This window comes from Monodelphis domestica, chromosome 7, assembly GCF_027887165.1.
Source record: "Monodelphis domestica isolate mMonDom1 chromosome 7, mMonDom1.pri, whole genome shotgun sequence".
NCBI lineage: Eukaryota > Metazoa > Chordata > Mammalia > Didelphimorphia > Didelphidae > Monodelphis > Monodelphis domestica.
Window position 1 is genome coordinate 180,821,539 of NC_077233.1, and position 17,116 is coordinate 180,838,654.

General features: G+C 39.3%; 1 pseudogene; it reads right to left on the reverse strand.

The window, feature by feature from the left end:
- LOC100619411 (polyadenylate-binding protein-interacting protein 1-like) overlaps nucleotides 1-3,226 on the reverse strand; it is a 94,779-nt pseudogene extending 91,553 nt beyond the window's left edge.
- Between the last annotated feature and the right edge of the window lie 13,890 nt (nucleotides 3,227-17,116).

Genomic DNA, 17,116 nt, shown 5'->3' on the forward strand with positions numbered 1-17,116 from the left:
TAGGATCCTAGCCAAGTTACTTAACCCTAATTGCCCAGTCCTTATTGCTCTTCTGCCTTGTAACAGATAATATTAATTCTAAGACAGAAGATAAAGGTTTAACTATGTGTTTAAATACATATACATGCATTTTCTCTTTTTCAGGTATAAATATATATATAAATATAAACACACACACACACACATATATATATATAAATATATATGTATATAAACTTGGAGAAGAGAAAATATGGAGTAGGTAGGCATGCAGCATTTAATAAATGCCTTATTGTTTGACTGCCGACTAATGAAAGATTTGTTAGGTAGCAGAGGCATTTCTAAATATCTTTGGAACACAGAATCTAGAACTGATGTTAGAACTTACTGAAAGGTGACAAAACTCAGTTCTATATAAAGGATAAACATTCAAACAATTGTTATATAGTTTTCTCAGATCCTTTGGGACCCCATTTGAGATTTTCTTGGCAAAGATACTGAATTGGTTTGCTCTTTCCTTCTCCAGCTCATTTTATAGATGAGAAAACTGAGGTAAACAGTGTTAAGTGACTTGTCTAGGGTCACACAGCTAGAAAGTGTCTGAAGTTGGATTTGGACTCTGATCTTCCTGATTCCAGGTCCAGCCATTTGGCCCCTCTGCCACTTGGCTGCCCCATAACAGTTTTTTTTATTTTATTGGATAGCTAATTAGAGCTATTGAATAATGAACTCTTCACATTTTCAGAGCTTTACAATTTATAGAGCACTTTCCATCACAACAGCCTTTTGTAGTTATTTCCAGCACCTTTTCCCCATTTTTACAGTTTGAAAGACTGAGGCTTACAGAAGCAAAGATGCCTGTGGATGTACATTTATTAAGAAGCAAAGTCATACTTTAACCCAGTCCAAGGTCACTGTACTTTTCCCACTATCCCAAACTACATCCAAAATGAAATGAACTGCCTAATAATGAGACAGTAAATACTTCATGTATTTACTGGGAGTGTCAAGGCAGAGACTGTCCTTTTGTTGGGAATTTTGCAGCTGGGTATCCTGCTTTGGGTAGGAGGTAGGTCTGGTGAGATAAAAAATGCAGAAGTGCTTTATTAGAGGAAAAAGTACCATAGAGACACAGATCATTGTGATTATTATCATTTTCGACAGTGTTTAAATTATTGAATATTCTTTGATGGCCATTTTAGACTTAAGACAGAATGCAGGCTCATCTATAAAGACTTTTCTGTTTTCATGTTCTCCTGTGTTGCCTTTTTTTTAAAGTGGAAAACTATCCAAATCATGGTGAAAATTCATGACTGGATTCTTAGTCTGTGGACTTTGATTCCATTTCTGGCTCTTGGATTATCTGGGTGACCTTGAGCAACTTTACCTCTCTGGTCCTATTATTTGCAATGCAAAATGAGGGAATGGAATTTGATGATGACTAAGGGTATTTCTAGCTCTAAGTCTATGAATTTCATCCCAGGAACACCTCATCTTGGCCCTGACAGATTTATTTTATCCCCCCCTTCCACCTTACATTCATTATAATCTCTTGAAAAAAAATAGTTTACTGATCAGAAGTGATGACACAGCATTCTGCATGTTGCTATAATACTTAAACATTCCTTGCAATTAGATCCTGAATTATTGAGGCAAGATTTTAATTACCCAGTTCACTGACTGTATTAAAGGAGATCTGTAGTTGCCATCTACATCCAAGCACCATAGTGGTTTTTTTCTTTTTGAAAAAGATGATGTAATTAATTGATTGTTGCATGCAACTGATTTTCAGTAGAGAACTCCACGTATTGAAGCACTATTGAAATCATGCTCTCCAACCATGTGGTTTACCTTAGAAAAGTCACATTATTTCTTTGCATCTCAATTTCCTATATGTAAAACAAGCCTAGTAATAATATCTGCTCTGCTTGCCTCCTGGTCTTGTGAAAGTACCACAGCCTGGCAAATTCTTAGAGATGAATTCTTCTTTATTTTTATTTCATTCATTCATTCATTCATTTATTTGTTTGTTTATTTATTTAAATTATTTCCTTTTTGCCCTGTATGTAATATTAATTTTTATTTGTTTTCATGTTGTCTTCCCTTTTAGATTGTAAGCTTCTTGAGGGCAAGGGGCTGTCTTTTGCTTCCTTTTGTATCCCCAGCACTTAGCATAGTGCCCTGAGATAGAATAAACCCTTAATAAAGGTTTATCGATTGGTTGAAAGGACCAAAGAAACCATGAAGTCCAACTTCTACCAGATCAGGAATCTCCTCTAAAATACACCAGAGGAGTGGGCATCCAGCCTTGGTTTGAAGACCTCCAGGGAGAGGTCATTCACTCCCACTGAGGCAGTCTATCCATTTCTACTCAGCACTAATTGTTAGAAATTTTTTTCTTACATCAAGCCTAAACTTAATTAGCATGAAACTTAAGTTCAAGATGAATGATCTTGTCTAACCCTCTCTTTTTGTAGATGAAGATACAGGTCCAGAAAAGTGGAACCAGTTTTACTGGCTATCCTCTATGCCTCAAAAGCTCTTTCTCAATTTACACCTGCTGGCTTCCTTTAAGAGTCAGCAAAAGTGGAGGCAGCTGGGGAGCTCAGTGGATTGAAAGCCATGCCTAGAGAAGGGAGGTCCTAGGTTCAAATGTGACCTCAGATGCTTCCTAGCTGTGTGACCCTGGGTAAGTCACTTAACCTCCATTGCCTAGCCCTTACCACTCTTCTGCCTTGGAACCAATACACAGTATTGATTCCAAGATGGAAGGTAAGGGGTTAAAAAAAAAGATTCAGCAAAAGATCCAACTTCTGCAAGAACTCTTTCAAAACTTATTAATATTAGTGCCTTCTGTATGAGATTATCTCCAAATTCATCCCGTCCATACCTTGTTTGCATGCAGTTATTTTCATGGTATCTCCTGTCGTTAGATTGTGAGCTCATTGAGGGTAGAGGGACTGTTTGTCTTTCTTTTTAATAATAGTAGCATTTAGAAAGCACTTTAAGATTTGCAAAGCATCTCATGTAGATTATCTTATTTGATCCTCACAGCAATCCTACACCAGACCAAACACAAATTCTCTCTGCTGAGATGAGATATTTGTCTGAAAGGGAAGAAAATAGTTCCTTCCCATCAAGGGCAAAGTAGCTGAATTTACCAACCTGGGATGGGACCTTCATACAGGGCAGCTTCGTAAAGTCCAGCCTCTGTGAACGTGAGAGTTGCCTCAATCCTCTGAGCCATCCTACCTAGCCTCAAATATCTTCCCTGCTGGCCTGTCAATGATAACTGAAATACCATTAGAGATATATTCTTTAGGTTAAAGGTATTGTTGCCTGTTCAAATTCAATTCAGTTAAAAATAAGAGTCCTTCCTGTCTAACTATTAAGGTAAAAATTGCATAGTTTGGCATTTTGCAGCCTAGAATATTATAGAACCCATTCAAGGTCCTTTAGAAGCTGGTTCCAATCAAATTTTCAAATCTTTGTTTATATTTCTTCCCCTCTTATACCCATGTACTTATAATATAAGACTACTTGAAAACATATCAACAAGGGACAGTTAGGTGGCTGAGTGGATAGAGAGCCAGGCTGGAGATGGGAGGTTCTGGGTTCAAATATGATCTCAGACACGTCCTCGTTTTGTGGTTTTTGGCAAGTTACTTAATCCCAATTGCCTAGCCCTTTCTTCTGCCTTGGAACCAATTCTTAGTATTGATTCTAAGACAGAAGGTAATATTTAAAAAAATAAATATCAATAAAATTTACTTTGAAAAAACTAGATCATTTGCTAGTTTTTTGAACCTATCTTCTCTATAATGGGCTCATTCCATTCTTTCTGTGTGAAATGACCTTTCTTAAGTGTCTGTACCTAAAGGCTTCCTGTTATCTTCATTGTTAAATAAGAACCCTTCTGTTTAATAGTTTATGCTCTTTACAATGTTTGGATATAGATAATAAAGTGGTGCAGTGGATAGAGTGCTGGACTTCTAGTCTCATACACTTATAAGCTATTTGACTGTGGGCAAGTCCCTTAATCCTGTTTGCCCTAATCCTCCCTTTGCATGTTAGAATAAATACTGTGTAATGGTTCTTAGGCAGGAGACTAGTAAGGGCTAGGCAATGGGGGTTAAGTAACTTGCCCAGGGTCACACAACTAGTTAGTGTCTCAGGCCACATTTGAACCCAAGACTCTCCAGCTCTGGGCTTGGCTCTGAAGCCTAGAGCTTCCTAGCTGCCCCCAACTAAGTACTATATTTTTGGAAGGGAATTTATGTGGTAGGGAGCAAACAGGATAATGAAGGAGTTAGAAATGATGACTTGGGGGGACCAGTCTAGGTGGATAGGAATATTTAACTTAGAGAAGAGAAAATGGGGGAAGGAGATGGTAGCTGTCTACTGATACTTGAAGAATTGTCATATATATGAAGGACTGGGGATATTTCACCCCAGACGTCTTCTGGTCCTCCACCATGATGCTGAAACTTCTAGACTATCAAACCTCCAGAGGCCATGCCATGGGGAACTGAATTCTGCACATTCAGTTTTAGAATTCAGGCCCCAGGAAACTCCACCCCCCCCATCCTAACTGGTGAGTGTGTGAGTATTATACCTAGCTTGTCCCAGTCATACTTCATATTCTACTCTAGTCATGTTGCTCCCTTCTCATTCTCCTGTTTAATCAATACTGCTATTGATCCTAAAAAGTAGCAACTCTTCCCTGTAGTCATTCTTTTTTTTTTTAAACCCTTACTTTCTGACGTAGAATCAATATTATGTGTTGGTTCTAAGGCAGAAGACTGGTAAGGGTCAGGTATCGGGGGTTAAATGACTTACTCAGAGTCACTTAGATAGGAAATGTCTGAGGCTACATTCGAACAGAAGACCTCTCATTTTGGGGCCTGGTTCTCCATCCACTAAACCACCTAGCTGCCCAGCCATTCCTAATCCTTGGAATTTTTCAGAACAAAACCCCACTACCTGCCACCCAACACATACGTGTTATAATCCCTCTCTTAGAATAAAAAGTACTCAAGGGAAGAGATTATTTTGCTTTTTACATTTGTGTTCTCAGTGTTTAGTACAATGCTTGGCATAAAGTAAGCATTTAGAAATGATTTTTTATTAATAAAGTTAATTAACTCATTTTTCGCTTGGCACCAGGAAATGGAAGTAGGAACAATGAGTGAAGTAATAAAAATGCAAGTTTAGATTTAATGTTAGGATAAACTTTCTAATTATGATAGTTAACCCAAAATGGAATGGGATACCTGGAAGCCAGCAAGATCAGAGGTAGCATGTGTCCCCTCCCTGGTGGGGTCTGGGGTCTCCAAGTCCAGATGATCACTTATCAGGAATATGGGAGAAGGAAATTTTACTTAGGTATGGGTTGGACACGATGGCTACTCCAGATCCTTCCCACTCTGAGATCCTGTAATTCTGCTCATTAGTTTGCAGGCATGACTCCCCCAGGATCCCAAGGACATGTTTATATGTGTGAAGCTGCTTTGGTCTAATTTAAGATCTGCCAAGATGTCAGCAATGAGAAGTTTCACAATGACTGTGGGTAGTTAGTACAGAAAGTGGTTGTGCATCTTTTCTGTTAAAACTTTTGAATCAGGAATGCCAAGTGTGTTAACTCATTCCTATTCATCCTATTTGGAGGATGGGTTTATCCAGTCAGCTCTATGTCCCTAAGCAAAGAGTAGGGGTAAAAGAGGAGAGAGCATATGACTAGGCAGTTTGGATGAAGTCCCAGGAGAGTTCAGAGTATGGAACACGGGAAGAGCAGTGTGGTGGGAATAAAGGACATTGGGTATCTGAGGATGGGGGTACCTTCTTATGCACACTGAATAAATGGGGTAGAGAGATAAAGAAAAAGGGAGAGGAGGGAGAGAGAGACAGATAACTGAATCTGTGTATATGTAGATACATGTGGGTATTTGCATGTACATATACTATTATATATATATATATATATATATATATATATAGAGAGAGAGAGAGAGAGAGAGAGAGAGACAGACAGACAGACAGACAGACAGACAGACAGAAAGAGGGAGAAAGACAGAGACAGAGAGAAGGGGGGAAGAGAGAGAAGGATAGAGAGACCAAGACAGAGAGAGAGAGAAGGAGGAGGAGAGAGAGACAGAGAGAGAGAAGAAGGAGGGAGGAGGGGGGAGAGAGAGATAGAGACAGAGAGAGACCAAGACAGAGAGAGAGAAGGAGGAGAGAGACAGAGAGAGAGAAGGGGGGAGGAGAGAGAGGGATAGAGAGACAAAGACAGAGAGACAGAGACAGAGACAGAGAGAAGGAGGGAGGAGAGAAAGAGGGAGAGAGACAGAGGAGAAGGGGAGGAGAGAGAGGGAGAGAGCGAGACAGAGAGAAGAAGGGGAGGAGAGAGAGACAGAGAGAAGGGGAAGGAGAGAGAGACAGAGAGAGAAAGAGAGAATAAGGGGGAGGAGAGAGAAGGATAGAGAGACAAAGATAGAGAGAGATAGAGGCAGAGAGAGAGAAGAAGGGGGAGGAGAGAAAGACAGAGAGAGAAGGAGAAGAGAGAGGGATAGAGAGACAGAGACAGACAGAGACAGAGAGAAGAAGGGGAGGAGAGACAGAGACTGAGAGAGAGAGAGAGAGAGAGAGAGAGAGAGAGAGAGAGAGAGAGAGAGAGAGAACATGAGAATTTCTGCCCTTACAGTCTGAAAAGTCATATAAATACAGAAGAACTGAGGGGAGTTGGATTCACCCCTTCCCTCCCCATAATAGCGATGAGCATTGTAAGTCTCAGGAGGTGAACAGTAGATCACTGAGGATTCAGTCTGTTTTGTTTCATAATCTATTGTCATGGTTCCTACCCCACAAAAAGTAGTTCAATATCCTTTTGAGGGAGTTGATTGACATATATAGAAATTAAGTGACCCAGGGTCACACGCTAGAAAATATTAGTTTGGATTTGAACTGAGGTCATCTTGTGCCTGTAAATCCAGCATTCATAAGATCCTAGATTCAGTACTGAAAGGATCTCAAAGATCATCTTATCCCAACACTCATTTTATGGATGAAAAATTAATGCACTGTGAGGTTACCCAATAGGTGGGTTGCAGGGGTAGGATTAGATCCCAGGTCCTCTGATTCCATATCCCCCCCTTTTCCCTCCATGGTAGAGATATGCCTCACCATCTCTCCCTTACAGAATCAGAGGTGGAATGGGAAGGAATCCTAGAGATCATCTCACCCAATCCGCTCAATTAATTAATTCATTTTTTGCAGTATTATTATTTTTTTGGGGAAAATTTTATTTAATTAGTTAATTTAGAATATTTTTCCTTGGTTTCAAGAATCATATTCTTTCCCTCCTTTCCCCCAGCCCTCCCCATGCCAATTCCACTGGGTTTTACATGTGTCCTTGATCAAAACATGTTTCCATATTGCTGATGTTTGCACTAGGATGTTGATTTAGTCTTCATCCCCAATCATATCCCCCTGACCCATGTAATTAAGCAATTGTTTTTCTTCGGTGTTTCTAGTCCCACAATTTTCCCTCTATAAATGTGGATAGTGTTCTTTCTCATAGTTCCCTCCTGGTTGTTCAAGATCACTGCATTGACACTAATGGAGAAGTCATTACATTTGATTGTACTACAGTGTTTCAGTCTCTGTGTACAATGTTCTCCTGGTTCTGCTCCTTTCACTCTGCATCACTTCCTGGAGGTTCTTCCAGTCTCCATGGAATTCCTCCACTTTATTGTTCCTTTGAGCACAATAGTATTCCATCACCAACTTCAGCCATTCCCCAATTGGAGGGCATCCCTTCATTTTTCCAATTTTTGGCCACCACAAAGAGCACAGCTATGAATATTCTTGTACAAGTCTTTTTCCCCATTATCTCTTTGGGGTACAAACCCAGCAGTGCTATGGCTGGATCAAAGGGCAGACAGTCTTTTAGCGCCCTTTGGGTCTCCAATCCTCTCAATTTATAGATGTTAAAGGAAACTGGGAGAATGAGGGTGGCTTGTCCAAGGTCATATAGCTAGTCAATGGTATAAGCAAGGCTTGACTTTTGACTCAAATTTTTTTTTACACTATCAACTCAGTATATATACTCAGTTGTATAACTCAGTATAACTGATAAGTCCTAATGTTTAGGCAGTGGGGCACCTTGCCTACTTTATTCCTCTAGAAAGGAATGAAATAAGAGCCTTATTCCTCCCTCCATCCCAAATGTCAGCTGTGTCCCTAGCAGGTCAAAAGGCCAAAGCAAAACCTTGGGCTAGTGCTTAGTGATCCTGCCACGAGGGTGATTGAAGATGATCTATATGAGAGTATTGGCCTGCCCTTAAAAAAAGGTTGTTTAGCCTGGAAATTCCTTAGATTGACAATGAGGGAGCACATTGCATCTTCTTCAGAAATCTGGCAAATCCTTACTGCCTGTGTGACCCTGGGCAAGTCACTTGACCCCCATTGCCTAGCCCTTACTACTCTTCTGACTTGGAATCAATACACAGCATTGATTCTAAGTTGGAAGATAAGGGTTAAAAAAATCTTGCAAATGCCTTGTTTTCTTGGTAGTTGGGCAACTTCTCCAAGCCCAACCCAGTCTCCAGTAACTGGCATCCAGCTTCTCTAGCCCCTGCCCAGAAACCAAACCAGGTATGGATTCTGCAGCTGGGATGATGCCAATGGGTCCTTATTTTGTCTTTTCACCAGGACAAAGAATGGACATAAATAAATGGCAATTAGAATTGCAAGCAGAAAACAGCAGGCAGGTTAAGGGAAAAGAAAAAATACACAAAAATACACCAAAGAAACCAAAATCCTGAACTCTGCAGAAATCAGCTTGCTGCAAATGCCTGCAATATGACTGCCTCATACAAAAAAGGCATTGCCTCAGTTTGGGTTTCGGATTGGAAAAATCTCTTCCTGGAATGTTGGGTTGCACTGCAGCAAGTTGTTACTAATAAGTCACCAGGTATGGTTCCCACCCCCAAGCCCCAGCAGACAAATCCTATCTATGAGCACACCAAGAAACTACCGGCGTCCCTGTTGTGCGTTTGTACAGCAAATCCGGGGAGCTTTGCTGCACACCTGCAATCAATTGTCTTCTTTAGATTCTGATGCAGGAAAAGGAATAATTCACAAAACATACATCTCTGTCTCTTATCTCCATCACATTATGATTGATTTCTAAACACACGTATTTGCAGGTGCATGCACACACACACGCACACACACACGAGTGTGCTTCAATGGAAATTGCTCCAACTCTGAATTTATCCATGTGGGTTCTTTCTGCATTGGTGCAGACAACAGTCTTTGCAGTGAGGTATAACAGAAAGAGCACCTGATTTGGAAACAGAAGCTCTGGATTTTAATATTGATTCTGCTATTTCCTAGCTGTTTGGCCTCAGACATGATCTCTGGGCCTTAGTTTCCTCATCTGTGAAATGAAAAGGTTGCATTAGATGGCCTCTAAAATCCCTTCCTGAGCTAAATTTGTGATTTTATGGTAAATGAGGATAACTTCTAAATCCTTTAGCAAATCATCTATTCTTTCTTTCTTTCTTTCTTTCTTTCTTTCTTTCTTTCTTTCTTTCTTTCTTTCTTTCTTTCTTTCTTTCTTTCTTTCTTTCTTTCTTTCTTTCTTTCTTTCTTTCTTTCTTTCTTTCTTTCTTTCTTTCTTTCTTCTCTTTCTCTCTTTCTCTCTTTCTCTCTTTCTCTCTTTCTCTCTTTCTCTCTTTCTCTCTTTCTCTCTTTCTCTCTTTCTCTCTTTCTCTCTTTCTCTCTTTCTCTCTTTCTCTCTTTCTCTCTTTCTCTCTTTCTCTCTTTCTCTCTCTCTCTCTCTCTCTCTCTCTTTCTCTCTCTCTCTCTCTTTCTCTCTTTCTCTCTCTCTCTCTCTCATAAGCCAACTGACTCTTTAGTGCAGTAGGCAGTGCATTAGTCTTATAAGCTGAAGGTCTTAAGTTTGATCCCCCCCCCCAACAAAGGGGTGTGTGGTACAATGGGGAAGCTTCTAAGGCAAATAGAGTCACTCAGCTTATGCTTAGCCCCACCTAGCTGGGATTGTCTTTTACCATAGGGTCCATTATTCAGTCTGAAACTGCTAGCCTGAGATTCCCTTCAGGGTGGATTCTCAGAGGAACAGGGAACAAGGACAAGCTTTGGGGTCTCCAACTTACAAGCTAGTCCTAAAACTTGGGATTCATCAGATCTTACTAGGCTCCAAGTCTGGGGTTTCTAGATTCCATGCTGACAAATATATATATATATATATACATATATATAATACATAGATTTATAGAGAATATATAGGTCTATAGAGAATATATAGGTTTACCTAGTATATAAAGGTGTATGTGTATATATGTATATCTATAGAATATATGTAGATAGGTATATGTGTGTGTATTTATATATCAAATGTCTTAGTATAGTTCCTATGTCTATCTCAAATACATGCATATATTCTGTAGATATGCAAACACATATAAACATATTATGGAAATAATAAACATACAGACAGGTAAATATATTTTATATAAAATTCAGTGTGCATATTTGTATACATACATGCAAACACACAAGAACATACACATCTACATATATTCACACATGTATCAATACATATATATAAATACACATATACATACAAATATACATATTTATGTGTATATATGTGCATGTATATATCCCAAATGTCTTAGTATAGTCAGAAGCTATTAAATTTTTTTGGCACTTGGAACAAACACACGTATGTCCATATTTCTATACACATATACTAAAAACTCACATATGCGTATTTTATGCCCATACCCATACCCATACACACCCATGGAGAAGGTAGTAAATACACCTTAGCACAGTAATAATGATGACCTGACTGAGAGAAGTCATATGAAATATACCTTGGAGGATAGGTATGACTAGTCATGCAGAAAGGATGAGAGGCAATGAACCACCCGAGTACTCTGCTGGAATAATAAGCACATTAAAGAATCAGTGTATTCCATTGTTTTCCTTTTCTAGAGAACGTATGGAAAGACTTGGGTGAGAAGTCATGGGTGGCGAGATATCTCTATCTATAAGGAGGGGAAGCTCTTTGACTATACAGTCGTCCCTCATTATTATCGCGGTTCACTTATTGTGGCTTCACTATATGGCGGCATTTTTGTGGACAAATACCATACTGTACACAATGGAAATGCAGTATGCCACTACTGCTTGTACAAGTTTACCAATCTGAGATTGTACACTATGAAAAGTGGCCAACCACAGTGCTGTTTTGTTTTTTTAAACCCTTACCTTCCATCTTGGAATCAATACTGTGCATTGGTTCCAAGGCAGAAGAGTGGTAAGGGCTCGGCAAGTGACTTGCCCAGGGTAAGGGCAAGTGACTTGCCCAGGGTCACATAGCTGGGAAGTGTCTGAGGCCAGATTTGAACCTAGGACCTCCCATCTCTAAGCTTGGCTCTCAATCTACTGAGCTACCCAGCTGCCCCTGACAGCACTGTGTTCTCTATCTTGGGTGCTGATTGGCTCAGTGACTATAGCATCAGTCTGTTTGCTCTCCTGCTACTTCGTGGATTTTTACCTATTGCAGAAGTCTCTGAAATGTAACTCCTGCAAAAGGAGAAGGATCATTGTACTCACAATTATACATACACATATTCATATACACACATAGATGTCCAGATAGACATATGTACACATACATATTCACATGTCCATACAATGTATTGCATGTATTTTGACAAGGATCAAAGGTTCAGGTAGTTGGTGGCTCTCCAATTCCCTCCGGGGCTGAATTCTCCTGTTGCTGCTGCTGCTCCAGTGAACTCAGTTCCTTGGAAGTTAACTTCCTTCAGATATCTCAGATAGGATGAATCAGATTATCTGCACAGGGATATCTCTTGCTCGATTTCAGTAACCAAAATAAAGGATTTAGATGTTGGTCAGAAAACCATCTTTCAAACCTGTTCTTTTTGTTCTTTTCTTCGGCAAGTATGCATGTCTCCTCTTACATGATGCAAGAATTAATTTTTTAACCCTTACAATGAACACTGTGGAGACTCGTTTTATACTAATATTCAAGTTGACACTGTTTCATGATTATATCACGATCATCATTATGATTGCTGTTATTGTATTCATACTTATATACTGTCATAAGGTTTGTAACCCTCTTTTCTTACAAGATCCAGATAAGGTAGTTGAAGCCAGGTGTTGATGGGTGAGGTATAATTTATGGTTCCCTAAAGCTTACTTTGTCTAAAATTATGTATCCTTTTCCTCCCTATCTTCTATCCCCTCTCCCCTCCATTAGTCACCCCATTCTATTGTGTAGTTGAAAAGTACTTCTAAATTGCACATATGCTCTTAGTAGAGAAGATGTATTAAGATATCGTTGCCCATAATTATTTTTTTTCAGATAGGTTGGTGGTACAGCAGGGACATATCAGGGAATATGATAACTAAGAGAATGTATCAAGGAACAGGAAAGCTTTTGTGGGGAAAGGAAAGAAAAACATAGGGAGAACTTGAGATATTGTATGGGAGTTCATTGAATGGCTCCTAAAGAGTAGAAGGGGCATCTACAAAGAAATAGAAAGATACAGAAAACCAATTCTGCCTGCTTTACAATTTTGTCCAAGGCTAGCCCTTTCAATGATTCAAGTGAAAAATTGAGATGAGGATTTGTTACTAATTTCATGGGTATTTTTCCATTGAAATAGCAAAGCATCTATTGAAAAAGAATAGTGGAAAAAGTATCAGAATATAAGCTACAGAACAAGTCTCTAATTCCCAATTCATGAAGGAACACAATCTTCTACACTAGGCGAAAATACAGCATTCCATGGATATTTCATGTTCTGAGTTAGGTTTGCACTATGGTTGAAACACATTCCGTGTCCGTAACCCTGGAAGCTGGCTGTGCCTTGTGGGTCTGCTTTTTGACTCTACCTCTCAGTTCCTTTACTGTGGACAGAGAATTCCCCTTTCCCTAGAAGTGGCCATTTACTGAATTTCTGCCAACTCTTGCCTACCCTCTTATTTGTATAGTCAAACAAGGAGAAGCCAGACTGACAAGCCTCACACACAGATGTTCACATAAATACAGACAGAATTGGCTCTGTCCTTTGAAAAAATAAGTAGATATCTTGAATAGTTAGATTTAAGGGATACTCTAAAAGTATCCAAATATCTCCCTCTCTTCTTTCCTGACCAGACTCATCATAATATCTGACATTCCTACTATTAGTTACTGAAATTCTCAAAATTGCTCATTATTTGAGTGTAAGGAATTGTTTCTAATGCACTGTTAAAATGCAAATGCATCTGGCATATGCTATTGCTATCATTTGTCCCTGATCTAACACATAGGATGGAATTTAAAAGGCATTTAAAAAAAAATACTTGTTTATTGACCTGGCTTCTTCTTCCTCAGGGGTGTGTTTTTGTTCTTTTGTGAGGCTGCCCCAGGCCAATAGATTTTAGAGGCTACTCAATACATTTTTAGTCTTCTTGTTAAAAAATCTACATCATACCCAACTGACATACAGGCAACTGTCAAGATCTTTCCTACTTACTTTGCAGGACCATTTCCCTTCCTAAGTAACATTGAATTTTAACGTCTTTTAGAAATTATTCCTTAAACTCAAATAATGAGCAATTTTGAGAATTTCAGTGTCTAAGAGTAGGAATTTCAGGTATTATGATAAGTCTGGTCAGGAAAGCAGAGAAGGAGAGTTTGGATATTTTTAGTATCCCTTAAATCCAATTATGCAAGTGTCCACTAATTTTTTCAAAGGATAGGGCAAACTTTGAATCTGTATTTATGTTAACATTTGTGTGCCTCTCCATCTTATGCCTCTTCCTGTGTATTCTTCGAGTTCGATTTCTATTTTTCTGGCTGTTATAAAGAGGTTAGTCAGGTTCTCTATGTTTTGACTGCACAAATTAGAGGGGAGATAAAAGGCATGTTCTCTGGGTTAACATATACCAAGAAATAAAAGATTGTTGACTATTAGAAACAGATCATGAATAGGAAGGATAAAAAAATCAATTCAAAACACTGAACTAACATTCATTCAATAAGCATTTATTTTTTAAATTAAAAAAAAATTAAAATACTTTCTGTCTTAGAATCATACTAAATATTGGTTCCAAGGCAGAAGAGTAGTAAGGGTTAGGCAGTTTGGGTTCAATGATTTGCCCAGGGTCACCACAGCCAGGAAGTGTGGAGACCTAGCTGCCTTTCAGCAAGCATTTATTAAGTTCCTATGGTGTGCCAGGCACTCTACTAGGCACTAGAGATACAAATAGAGAGAATGTAAAAATACCTACTCTAAAGGAGTGTACATTCTAATGGGGGACATAAAATTTACTTAGATAAGTACAAACAGAACAAATAAAAAGAGAATTAATACACATAAAAAAGTGATTAAATTCATCTCTCAGAAGGCAGGGCACTGGCAGGTGGTGGGATTAATAAACATTTTAGAGTCAATAAAGTTCTTAGATCCCTTTTCCATCTATGTAGGAGTACAGATAAAGGTATTGGGTGCTAATGTGACAAAAATAGGCATAAAGGGAGGGAGGGAAGAACAAGGGGAGTGAACGATGGGGATGGGATGGGGGTGTAAAAGTTTGTCCAAGTTCATGAGCTTGTTCAGGTCCAGCTTCATCCCCTTACATGAAATCCACAAGGGTAGTATCCGCACAGAACCTACTGCCTAGGCTCTTGCCAACTATACACCACAGCAGTGAGCTCAAGAGAGCCTGGGAGAGTGGCTTTTATAGGTCACTCTCTCAGAGAAAGCCAGAGGGAGGATGACATTGGGCCAATAGCCTGGAAAAGGCCAGTCTGTTTTGGGAAAGGAGGAGAACAGCTCTTTCTTCACTTGCAGTATTCCATTTAGGATAATTAAGCCAGAAGCATATGACTAGGCAATGAGATTTGGCTTTTTAAAAATGAAAATTAATCATCCCCATTGATTTTTTCCTTTTTTTCACTATTTGTCTTTTGGATGTCTACAACTACAGCCTGCCGCAGGGTGTGTGAATAATAAAACAACATTAATTAAAAGGCTGAAATATATTTTAGAAGATACCCAGTGGCAGTAAGAATGAGGCAGATAAAATTAGCACAAAATCGGAAATAACAGTCACTAGTGGCTGGTCCCTTTCGGCTTGGCCAGTCTAAAAAGAGAAGTCTAGTACTACTGACAACTAGTACTCTAAGCCAATGACTCAGAATTTGTGTTTTGATTTTTCATTTAGGTGTTGAATAAAAAGTGGTTCTTGGCAATTATATGGGAGTACCATGTTTTCTCAAGCAAGCAATTAGTCTAGGCTATAGTCAATTGTGGATCCTTAATAGCAATTGACCTCCTTCCTCTCCACTTTAGAGGGCTAGATCTAAAAGATTATTTGTATCAGTAAACCTGTTGAAATGTCTAGTGATCACACAAAGGATGTTAATATACAAACAGACAAACATAAATACAACCCAATGATTAGCTTTATGAACCAGAAGGTAAACACAAGTATAATTTTTTTCTTTGTCCAACTTTACAAATATTATGACAGCATCTTAATAATGGCTCTCAAGGAAGGAGACAACATGGCTCTTTTTTTTTTTAAGTCAAGAAGCATTTATTAAGCTCCTTCCATATATGTGCCAGGTGCAGCTTTGGCAAACTTTCCCCCAGTGCCTAGAAGGCAAATTCAAGCTCTCTGTGAGCCCCTGCATTACTGAAGAGAGCTGAGGGAGGAAATGCTTGCTTTCAACAGCAGGACAGAGGGGTGGGGAATGCAAAAATGCCTTGAGGACTGGGAAGAGGGGGAACAGAGCAGCAACTTGGGTGCCAGCTCCACATGGGTGCCACGCCTTTGCCAATGCTGTGCTAGGGTTATGAAGAAAGGTATAAATAGTTCCTGCTCTTGAAGGGCTCACAGTCCACTGGGGGAGACAACATATAAACAACTATGGAAAAAAAGGTATAAACAAGATAAAGTTGGAGGCAATCAATAAAAGGAAGGTATTAAAGTTAAGGAGGATCAAGCAAGTCTTCCTGCAGAAAGAGGAACCTTGGTAACATGTGAATGAAGTTAGGGAAGCCAGGAGGTAAAGATAAAAAGAGAGAAAATTTCAGGATGTGGAACAACCAGGAAAAATGTCCAGAGTCTGGAGATGGAGTATCTTGTGCAAGGAACAGGAAGGATGTCAGTGCCAGGATCATGGAGAGGGGAATAAGTAGTAAGAAGACTAGAAATAGGAAGGAACTGGCTATGAAGGATTTAAAAAGACAAACAGAGATTTAACATTTGATACAGGCGGTGGTGGGGAGCTACTAAAGTTTGTTGAATATGGGGATAATATGAAAGCTATGCTTTATTTTCCCCATTACTATTATTTTGTTATCTATTTACATCTGTAACTCATTTGCTACTTCCTTTAAACATCTAAATGCTATAACACTTGGTACACACAGGCCCATTATTGATAATGCTTCACTATTCATGGTTCCCCTCCACTCCCCAATATGATATAGTTAGCCTATTTATCCCATTCACAGTCAGTATCATAGTTACTATCTGCATTTCCAACTACTTCATTCCTCCTCACTCTTTGTCCCCCTTTTCCTTTCTTTCTGTTGTATCTTTCTTCAGATGTCCTGTTACCTTGATTAGTAGCTCTCTAATTGGCATCCCTTCCTTGAAATCCTTTCTCCTTTTGCTAACCTGGTTCCAAATTGGTCCACCTTTCCAAAAGTCCCTCATCCTCTCTCCTTTACCTTTTAATTCTTATTTTATTCATCTTTAAAAAAAACTCTTCCTGACAGAGATATGGAGGCAGAGTCAAGATGGCAGCTTAGAGACAGCAACAACTCAGACCTTCATAAACCCTTTCTCGCCAGTCAAAAACACAATGCTTCCTGGGGACTGAAAACCAAATTTCACAACAGGATGGAGCTAGGGAATTCCTGGACCCAACTTAAAAGGCACCCCCCCAAAAAAAAACCTGAACTCTAGAACACATGGGTTTAAGAGGAAGGAAAAAGGAAGGTCCCAGGACCCCTCTACCACCTACAGCACTGAGCCTCTAGTGGTGGCTGGAATCTCTGGGCTAACAAGA